The sequence below is a fragment of the Urocitellus parryii genome, chromosome 9 (genome assembly GCF_045843805.1).
Source record: "Urocitellus parryii isolate mUroPar1 chromosome 9, mUroPar1.hap1, whole genome shotgun sequence".
Taxonomy (NCBI): domain Eukaryota; kingdom Metazoa; phylum Chordata; class Mammalia; order Rodentia; family Sciuridae; genus Urocitellus; species Urocitellus parryii.
This window is the reverse complement of record NC_135539.1, coordinates 143,957,968-143,969,212: the sequence shown is the minus strand read 5'-3', so window position 1 is coordinate 143,969,212 and position 11,245 is coordinate 143,957,968. Positions and strand designations below refer to the sequence as shown.

Below are 11,245 nucleotides of genomic sequence, written 5' to 3'. Positions count from 1 at the left end.
GAGCGAGGGAGGGCTCATCGACCGGGCGATTTTGGTTAAAATATTCAAAATGGCGGACGGAGGAGCAGCGAGTCAAGATGAGAGTTCAGCGGCGGCGGCGGCAGCAGCAGGTAATCATTACGGCATTTTACATATTCATATTCATACTCGGCCCGGCTCCCGCGGCCCCCCCGCGACTTAGCATAATTTATTAGTACTCAGGATTATTATAATTAACGGCGGGGAGCTGGGGGGCCGGAGCGCGAGCCCCCGCCGGGCGCCGAGCGGAGGGCAGCGGCGGGCGCGGTGGCGGCGGGACCGGGCAGGGGCTGCGGCCCGCGCCCTCCGCCCTCCGCCCGCCGGCCGCTCCCCACTCCCCGCGCCGGGCGGGCCGGGCCGCCCGGAGGACAATGCGGGCGGGCGCTCCCGGGGTTCGCGGGCGCGGGCGGCGGGGGCGTGGAGGGCGCGGGCGGCGGGCACAATGCCGCGGGCGGCGGACCGGGCGGCGGGGCCGGAGTGCCCAGCTCGGGGTCCGCGTGCGGGTTCCGGCCCGGCCTCGGCGGGAGCGTCGCCAGGCCGCGCGGCCCGGGGACGCGGGTGGCGGGGCGCCCACGCTGCCTGGGGGGCGCGGGCCGGTGCGGGGCGCGGAGCGGGGCGCGGGCCCGGTGCGGAGGCCTCCGCGCCCAACGCCGCCGCCGCCGCCAGCCGCGCTCATTTGAATAATGTCTAATTCGGGGAGGTTTATATTATTGAAATGGCCGCCCGGCTTTCCCCGCCTCTCATGTTTAGTAATTCAGACCTTTAATAACAGCCACTCACAGCCCAACGCCGTGTTTATATTCTCCCTTCGCCCATGTGCTCGTGCGGTTCGATATGGCTCTCGCTCCGCGGCAGCCCACGGGCTCCGAGCAGCCGGCCGCGCGGGCCTCGCGCCCGCCCGCGCCCCGCGACCCGCCGCCCCGCGCCCCGCGCCCGCCCGCCCCGCGGGCCTGCGGAACCCGGCCGCGGCCGCCTGCGCCTCACCCTCGGGGGCCGCGGGGACGGGCCCCCGCCCGGCCTCGGACTCGGGCCGGGAGCCTGGACCCAGCGCCGGCCCCTGCGAGCGGGGGAGCCCGGCGCCCCCAGGTCCCGGCGCTCAGCTCCCGGAGCCGGCGGCCGCGCTCCCGTGCCCGCCGCGGCGCTGAGCCCGCGAGGCCGACGCCCGCTCGGCGCTCCTTCCCCGCAGGTCGGCGGGCACGGAGCCGGAGAGCCGCGGTGGGGAGCGCGTCTGCCGCCCTGAGCGGCCCTCCTCTCCCACGCCCGCCCCGCGGCGGCGAGTTGTCAGAGAATGTCGGGTTTAGGTGATTTGGGACAGTGGGCCCGGGAAGGGCAGGTCACTTTTCCTGTTTACAGGAAACGGGGGTCGTGATGGTTGGTCCTTCCCGGGTAAACTTCAGACAATCCACGTTTTCTTCCTGTGTGTGTGCGTGTGTGTGTGTGTGTGTGTGTGTGTGTGTGTGTGGGCTCTTGAGGTGAGTGTTCAGGGAATGGTGCTTAACGTCAAACCCTCCATCACAGTAGGTCACTGAAGAGTGGAGGTAGCCAGATACTTTGTGGGACAGTAGTCTTTAGTTTAACTTGTAACAAAATCTTAAGATTTGATCGACTAAAGGATTAAAAGCCAGCTAACTTAAAATAACTCTCCATCCCGCCCGGCTTCCAGTAGGTAGGCCCTGAATGCATCAGGGAGGAAATAACTAGTTTTCTGGAGAATATTCAGGTGAATGAGCGCCTTAGAGACCTGAAGCAGGAGGTCTGATGAACAAAAAGAGTGATATGGTTTTATGCCTTAAATAGCATATGTTTTGCACCCGATTCCCAAGATGTGGTCAGACTGATGATGTCATTGGACAGAGGACAAGGTGCAGTTACTTTGATTTATTGTCCTGAGGTGAAGTGTAGCAATGAAGCCTCCTCATAGGGAAACCATTTATCTTGGGATAGTTTCCTTTATAGCTGCAATTTAACCACTACTGAGGCTGTAGATATTTTATCCAGGATGATAAAATACACATTGCATTTTACAAATTTCAGGTAACACATTAAGTTTCATTGTTAAGATATTTTTAATGTAGAAAAAGGATGGGTGTTGTTGTTAACTAGCCTTATACTGTGATTAGCTTTCCATGCTATAGTAAAAATTCATTTCTTCTCAAGAGAAGAGCATGGATTTTAAATAAGGATAATTATAAAAGTGATTCATATACATGCTTATCTTAGATGGGTTTGTTGTGCTTCCTCAAATTTTTATAAGAAGCTGTGTTTCTTAATCAGAGTAATGTCCAGATTTATGGAGGTGCCATTTATTTTAGAGCCTATTTGAATGCATTGAGCTGAATTCAAGAGAATGAGAGCAGTATATTGTTTTAGGTTGAAGTTAGTGTTTAAAATAAGGTGGACTACCTACAGGAAAGTGTGTGCTTTAAAATTTTTAAAAACGTAATTAGAATTATTTTTGAATTTTTCTTAATTAGTCTGGATAAATTTGGGCCTTTTGTTTTGATGATTTTTTAAATAGTTCTATTGCAAGGTAATGGTTCCACTTTATGATTTTTGATATATTAGTAGATTCTCAGGCATTTTTCATCATGTTTTTAACTAGTGTGTCTTATGGTAATGACTAAAACTGCTGTGGGAATGTGATCAAATTGCTGTGCTTTATTCCTCACCCTGCTTGTGGGCCAAGTGTGGTAGGGTATTTTGGTTGCTGGTGAACCCTTCTGAGCTCCTGCATGGCTGCCTGGCTTCTTTTACAGGCATCTAGAGTGTGTCTCACCAGAAAGCCCACCCGTGATTCTTTGTCAGCTTGCCCCCCTTATTAATTGTATTGGTGCAAATCTTGAGCATTTGTATGACAGCTGATCAAATGTAGTTAATTTCTAAAGGACTGTCCTGCTTCCAAGCTACTAAAAGTACTTTTTAACCTCTTTCCCCAAAATAACTTTTAAAATTTCTTTCATTTTGTCATAGTCAAAAACACCAGTAGTCAGGGAAAACACAAACTGTGGCTGTTACTTAGGTGTAAATGATATTGCATTCAGTCACAGTTTTAATTTGTTATTCTCTGCATCAGAGTATAGCAAAGAGCAGAAGAAATAAAATGTACTCATTACTGCCTAGGTTGAAGTAATTGTTAATATGTCACTCATCTGGTTTGTGGCTTTTGGAATAATTTCAGGGTTCAGAGTGTCAAATTACTCTCATCAAGCCTCCAAAGATATTTAAGAGAACCTTGAATATCTTAGGTTGGTAGTTCTAAAATGATAAAACTAGATTTTTAAATTTTTTTAAATAAGTCTTTTGTTGTTAAAAAAAGAAGTAGTTGAAATGTTTCTTGAATCTGTATTGCTTGATTTTGAATCTAGTTGTGTGTGTTTTAAAATTGACCACTCACTTTCATGAAGAGTTGTTTTTATAGTTGGAGGACTATAGATGTGATATGGCGATCACCTTACTATTTTTTTTGTTTTGTTTTTATATTGAAAACCAACAGCCCTACGTTTTGCATTTTAGTCTTCTTTTAAGCACTACTAAAAATAATGGTGTGCAACTGCCGTAACTTGCATTTACATATCAGTGCTGGTTCAGTGACATGGTTTTGTTGATTAGTATAAAGATGTGTTTCTCCTAAAGGAGGTGCTGCTTTTAGAATTATTCAGATAATTATTGTTTACAGAACAAAACAGGTCATGGACAAAACCTGCCCCTTCCTGGTCACCATGTTCTTGTTTTCCATATCTTCTTCAATGCCAAATGCTTGAGCACGCATTTATTCCTTCAAGGAAATCTAATCTTAGGGTTAGTGTTAAAAGTTGTGGATTTCATTCAGTAACACATCTACTTTGAGTTTTTGTATCCTTTGTGAGTGGATCTTTCTCTTTTTGGGGGGAGACCCTTTGGGCCAGAATTTTGCTTAATTTTTGTCTTTGTTATGTTGCCTAAATAGTAGAAATGTCTTTGGGGGTGGTTAAAAGAGTTGATAATTAAAGTTCACAAAGAATAGTAGATTCCTTATATATATATTTTTTTGAGAAAAGAAATATACTGTTTATTATTCATCTGAGATATCAGGTGCACTTTTAAAAATTTAAACTCTCTAAACCTCTCGATAGCATCTTACCAATTTGGTGGCAGCAAAAGAAACACTACCAAAGACAAATATTTTGAAAAACATTTACAAAAATACATTGCACAAGATCCTATCTGCATTTTTAAAAATAAATTAATATTCAAATGTCTCCTCCCCAACTCCCAAATTTAGTTTTATATAGGAAATTTGACTTATGTATATAACCTATAATATAGGAAACATCTGTACACATTTCACCCAACCAAGCTGCACAGGAGTAGTTTCCTTATATATTTTTGCACATTGTTGTTATAATCTTTATGAACAAAGATGACTGAGTATCTGAAGTTTTAAATTGATTTTATTTTGTGCTGAAGTATTTCTGTGTTCTAGACCGACAGTAATAGCAATGGCAACAAAAATAGCGTGTGGAGCCATTGCCTGGCTTACTGATCTATTCACAGTGTAGAAGTTGGAATATGACAATTTTCTTGCCTTTCACAAGTTGTGGTTTGAAGAAGCTCTTAATATGCAGTGTGTGTAGTTGACAAGGTTCTGTGTGTTCACTGTAGGATGTTAATTCATTGAGTGAGAGGATATCTTACAGAGCTTTTCTGTGGGGCCTTCCCCTATTTAAGCAGACAAAAGTTTTCAGTTTTGTTCAAATTTTGCTGACAGGACTAGTAATTGAGCAGAAGAAGAATCAGCCAACTAGTTTTGCTTGTCTTTTGAAGTTCTGTCCAGGAAACTGGATATTTAGAGAGGATACATTATATTAATTGAAAAAAAAGTGTGAAAAGTACAAAACTAAGCTTAATATGAGTGTTTGTGTCAGCTTTATATAGCCTGCAGTACTGAAAATCATATCAAGTACAGTTTAATTTGTCACATAATTCATAATTCTCTGTAACTTTATTGTGTCTTAGGTTAGAACTGTAGAAATAGTGTATAAAATTAAATGAATGAAATAACAAATTATGGTAGGATTTATTTTTTCTCCCTAGTGAGCATTGTCTGTGCAATAGAAAATAGAAACTGGAATGGCTGGGAAGGAAATGTGTTACATGTTTTCAGACGCATTTGCTTTAACATGTGATGTGCTCTAAGTATTGGAGTTGTACTGATGGCTGTGTGCAAGCACTGAAAAAGTGACTTGGGTGTCTTCATGTTTAGTGCAGTTATTTTAATGGTCTGCTTAATGAAAAAAAAGTTGCTTTTTGCTGATTTATATTGCAACAAGGTGTTATCTTTAAAAATAGGTGTCTTAAATAATTTTTAGCTTAAAAAATGACCTGCTGTATATCTGGTCCTGTGTCTGTCATTTTGGGGATAACAAGTAAATATAAGACTGTGAAGAGATTGGTTTATTTATTTAAGCAAGGGAAATTTAAAAACAATGCATATATTGCATATTAAAACATGTGGAAGTCAAAATCAGAGAAGAAATGGGGCATGTCCGAGTTGGAATCAACCAGAGCATCCATAGTAGCCTGTTATGGCCTGAAGGCAATGTAGATAGAATCTGTTGTAAAGCTTTGCTTCACCCAGCACCGTGTTCTTACCCTGGTGTGGTAACTGACCTGCCGACCTGCCTTCATTGCTGAACTGTTCTAACAGATAAGAACACAGGACTTTGGGCTCGCTCCCACCTCCCTCCCTCTCCTCTCCTTGTGTGGAGAGCCTAGTGTCTCCATGGAGCCACACAGGTGGGCCCTGCTGACTCTCCAGCCTCCATCTCTCCCCTTCCTACATTCCTGCTGCTCAGAGTGGCCTTATGTAGAAGGTGAGACTTGAGCTGAGCAAAATGAATTTAGAGGAGTGGGAAAATGGAAGGCTGCTGCAGAGAGACTGTGCTCAGAGGCCAGCAGGTGCTGTCCCTGCAGGGGTGCTGGAGAGTCCTGAAATAAAGCCTGGGGAGATAGAAGTGGTGTGTTAGGATTAACGAGGGGTCTCTGGGAGCCACATGTGGGTTACAAGTGCTGCCAGGGATGCAGACATCATGGAACAGCGACAGGATCACTGACACTCTGTGAGGGCTGTGAGGAGACTGTCCAATTACATGACTTGGAAGAACAGCATTTTGTCACAGGAACTGTTTTATTTCTGACCACTGGGTTTGTTTTTAGTCTTGTAGACATAGAATTGTCTAATTGACTTTGTTTCTTTTTCAAATCAAATACAGTAGTTAGGCCAAATTTTTCACCTGAAAGGAAGCTAATCCACATGCAGTTGTGGTATGCATTTTTCTTAGACTCATTCCTAGTTCCATTTTAAGATCTTACATTTGTTTTGTATTTCTTTTATTGCTTCCATCTTTAAACTCTTGTTATTTTGTGTTTTATTGGGGCTAACTTACCTCTTTTCTGAGCAAGAGAACTATAAATAAAATTACCATAACTGTGACATAATGATAATGTCTGTATTTTTATAGTGCCCTAAAATTTATGACAGCACTCATTTTACATTACCTCAGTTAGACTTTTCAGGCAAGCATTATTATGCCCATTTTAGAGTGGAGTAAAATAATGTTCAGATTAAGTGACTCCCCAGATCTTATCCTGTAATAAGCACTAAGTATATTGGGAAGTAAGTAGCCAGGCTTTTGGACTAGCTGTTACCTGGGCTGTATATTGGAGAGTGGAGGAAGGCAGGTTGGGGCATTTCTGTACAGAGCACTGAGTACCCTGCCCAGGTGGAAGAGTTTGCTTTCATTTGCTAGGCAGTAGGGAGTGTTGAAGTCTTTTGTTTTTGTTCTGGACAATGCTGCTACCAAGGCACTTATTTTAAAGTGTTTAACAGCTAGTTAGAGACAAAGAAAATATTAAAGTTTTGAGCTTTGGTTATCCAGAGAAGAATAGTGCTGTGAACAGATAGTTGTAAGGAAGTTGGGAAAGGGTGCTTTTTGGGGAGCAAGGTAGGAATTTCGTTTTAAATGTGTTGCTTGAGACATGATTGGATGGATCTTACTAGGTTTTAAATTCCTTCTGAAAATTGAAAATTTTTTAGTAAATTACATGTGATAAGCATATGAGTACTAGCTAGGGAGATATGTGTTCATGCTGCTGCTGCTGTGTGGACTGAACATTTTAATAAGTTCTAGACATCTTATTTTGACTCTGGTATTGACTTCTACAGTTACATTCCCCAATAATAAGGTGGTCACAATACCAGTGTAGGAGGGATGCTGTGGGGAGTAGCCAACTGATGGTAGAAGCATTTTTTAAGTACCGTAATAGTTCTTCTTACATGAGCACAAGAGTAAAATTAGCAGTTTTATTACTTGTGCTGCTGTAGAAGCTTAGAGGCTGATGGAGCTTATACATTTCTGCTTGTAGCCAGCAGCCTGGGGAAAGGGGTGCACCCTCTTAGTGCTTTTCTGAAAACTGTGCAGTGTAAGCATTGCTTTGAAACAAATACAAACTCATCCTTGAGTTCAGGCTTTTCCTGCATTCTTGACCTTTTACTGCTTCCCTTACGGAACACAGCTCAATGATTCTGCTAAGGAAATCCCATCACGGACCCACCTCAAATACAGCATTTCTTTGATCAGGTTTTATTCTTAGAAGATTCCCTAAAACTTCAAGACTTGCTTCAGGAGGGTGACTGTGTATTATTTTGAGGTTTTCTTGGGTCCTTCTTCCTATGCTCCTCCAAGCTTGTCCCAATTTGAGACCTGTGACATGGCAGTATACCCACGTTTTGGCCTGGCTGTAATGTTTGGGGGCTCTGCTGTAATGTTTGGGATGTTCTGAGAATCGACCGCCATCCACCTTCCTGTGGAATGCTGGGTGTGAAAAGGGCACTGGGATTTGAGAGACCTGGGTTCTGTATCATTAATTAGTTGCATAGCTTTGGGACATTACTCTGTGGATTTAAAAAAAAAAAAGTATTTGTAAATTAAGGAGCTTGTCACGCTATTTATTTATTTGTTTATTTTATTTTTGGTGGTGCAGGGGATGAACCCAGGGCTTGCTTGCTGCCACTGAACTACATCCCCAGCCCCAGTATCAGACTTCAAGAAAAAGTAGAGCTTTTTTGATTGAAGTCCAGGGTAGGAGCAGGGGCAGTGTCCTTTCTGCACTTTTACATAGTAGCCCTGCCCTTCACAAGATCCTGAGGATTCCTGTAGAGCAGGGTTTGAAAATTTTCTTATTTATCTCTTCTTTTGTGGGGGAGTTGGTACCAGGGATTGAACTCAGGGGCACTCAACCACTAAGCCACATCCCCATCCTTTTTTGTATTTTATTTAGAGATAGGGTCTCACTGAATTGCTTAGCACCTTGCTTTTGCTGAGGCTGACTTTGAACTCATGATCCTCCTGACTCAGCCTCCCAAGCTACTGGGATTACAGGTGTACACCACCAGGCCCAGCTTTATTGTTTATCTTAAGGTACCTATTTATCCACATTCTATCTCTGCAAATAGCCAATTTTTTTCAAGCCTGGCTCCTGTCCTAACTCTGAATTTACTTCATTTGTGTTCATTTAGCTAATTCAGCATTTCATTATACACAGCCTTATTTTCTTCTCTGGTTAATTATATAAGTAAATCTTGTCTCAAGAACCTTGAGAGCAGAAACCTGCTTCTAGAGACAGAATAGGCATTTAGCACATAATGCTTGATTGATTAAATTAGTGGTTTTAAATCTTTGTCAGGATAAGAATCACCCTTGGAACTTTTTCAGCATAAAACTTGTTTTTACCTGAGTTTATTAGTAAATGGTCTTCACACCCTTATTCTATAAGGCTTCTCAGGTGATTTGGTTGTATAAATGATTATTGTCATATTTTAAGCATAGAATGCCTTGAACCAGTAACTCAGTGGCAGACCACTTTCCTAGTATTCTCAGAGGGTCTGGGTTGGACCCCTCAGACCCCACCCACCCACCAACTCCATGATGGAAAGCAGACTGAGAACTAGGGACCTGTTTCCTTTTCTGTTTTGAGCACTATCTAGCTTTCTAATCCTGAAAAAATTGCTTACCTTTTCTGATCCATAGAATTTTTATTGATAACGCTGAGTTGGATTAAATAAGTAGATCTCATACATTTTTTCTTTCTAAAAATATTTATTTCTCTCTCCGTTTAAGCTATGGAATTCTACAAAAACATCTTTGGGATGAAAACCAGTAAGGACAACAGATATGTATGTCTGTGAGCATCTTGGCTTTCACTTTGGTACTATTTTAATGTGGAATATGATAAATTTGATGCTGTTTTAGCAATGCAGCCAAATTGTATGTGATGGGTAGTACTGAAAGGTGGGATTTAGATTTTAAGCTTGAAATGTCCTGTTAGGATGAGAATGAGTAAGGGCATAAGCTTATCAAGACAATAGTATTCCACGTGAGTATGAGCTAAGCGGTAATTACCCAGTTTGATATGGTTCTTCTGCTCTCATTTAGTTTAACAGCTATTCACAGAGCTGCTTTCACTCCTTGCCATGAACCCAGGCCTGGTGATAAGAGTAATGAATAATGCAGTTATGTTTCTGCTCTCCCAAAGCTTGCAGCTGTTGGGGAAGTCACACTGACCCTGCTCATGGTTTAGCCATTCAACTCTAGGAGGTCCAGAGTAGAATGCTCTGGGAGCCCCAGGTAGGGACCCTAATCTGGACAGGAAGTTCTGGGAAAGGCTTGCTGAGGAGGTGCTAGTATCCTGAGCAAGAAATACTAGTAGGCGTATATGAGTCCAAGTCTGGGAGTGGGAGGTGTGATTGAAAGCCCTGAGAAGGATGTAAACACACGTTAGTGAAAATGCAGTACTTTCAGGGAACTGAGTGAAGTTCAGCATAGTTGGTTCAGGAAGAGTGAGATTTACCTGAAAAGCTGAGCATGATTTTCAAATTACAAGGCTCTTTTCACGTTCTTTATACTTTTTTGTAACCAAATCAATAATCAAAATTTGTGTCAAGAGATTCTGTACCTTCCAGCAAATGCATTATTTATTTCTAGTGACAATGATAGTGATATTTACCACGTTTTTGTGCCAGCTAATGTACCACTTTATACGGATTCATAGTAATCACTGCAGCCCCATCTTTCCTGTGAAGGAGCTAAGGTTTAAAGAGGCTAAGTGGCCTACTTCAGCTCGGTAACCTGTCTTGGTAAGGGCAGTAGGCAGGAAAATTACCATGCTCTTGACCATTCTCTTTGTTAACTTCTGCTTCAGCACAGTTGAGTGATGAAGAAATGAATCAGGTAGAGTGAGGGCTTGCAGAGTTTCTGCTATAGGATTTACATTTTTAAAATTTGTTCTTTTAGATATACATGCAGTAGAGTGTAATTTGACATATTATACATACCTGGAGTATAACTTATTGTAATTAGGATCCTGTTCTTGTGGTTGAACATGATGTGGAGTTACACTGGTTGTGTATTCATAAATGAATATAGGAAAGTTATGTCCAATTCATTCTACTGTCTTACCTATTCCCATTCACCCCTCCCTACCTTTCATTTCCCTTTGTTAATCCAGTGAACTTCAGTGAGATTTACATTTTTATCTGCTTTTTTAAAATTTATTTTTTAGTTGTAGTTGAACACAATATCTTTATTTTATTTATTTATTTTTATGTGGTGCTGAGGATAGAACCCAGGATCTCGCACATACTAGGCGAGCACTCTACCACTGAGCCACAACCCCAGCCCCTTTATCTACTTTTTTTGAGGTGATGCTCAGTGCTCTAGCACAGTTCTCAAGTCCAGATTGTGTGGTATAGAATCAGCTGTGCATCTTTATCTCTTGAAGTTTAGAGAAATGGACAGTTGATTTCCATATCTGTTGTTTGCTTAGCTTTCAGACATTTGCTGTTAGGATGTAAATTACTTGTCCTGGTAACTCATAAATTCTGAACATTTGGATTTTTAGTAAGAATTATATATTAGGCTAAAACTAAATACAGATGTGAACATCCAGATACTTTTCTTTTAGACCGTCAGTTATACACACATATATCACTATTGGTGATCCAATTAGTGAGATAGGAAATTAGGGCATAAATGGTTATATAGCTGATCATTTTTAATAAACTTTATTTTATCTTTATGTGGTGCTTAGGATCGAATCCAGTGCCTCACGTGTGCTAGGCAAGCATTTTACCACTGAGCCAGAACCCCAGCCCCAGTTACATGTCATTTTAACAAGTTTGAAATATTTT

The 11,245-nt window shown here is 42.3% G+C and overlaps 1 protein-coding gene across 1 annotated transcript in view; it reads left to right on the top strand.

The window, feature by feature from the left end:
- Positions 1 to 75: 75 nt before the first annotated feature.
- Pou2f1 (POU class 2 homeobox 1) overlaps positions 76 to 11,245 on the top strand; it is a 141,213-nt gene continuing 130,043 nt past the window's right edge. Inside the window, exon 1 of the mRNA XM_026380164.2 lies at positions 76 to 110. The gene's annotated coding sequence lies outside the window, so the exon portion shown is untranslated. The remainder of the gene's footprint in view (positions 111 to 11,245) is intronic.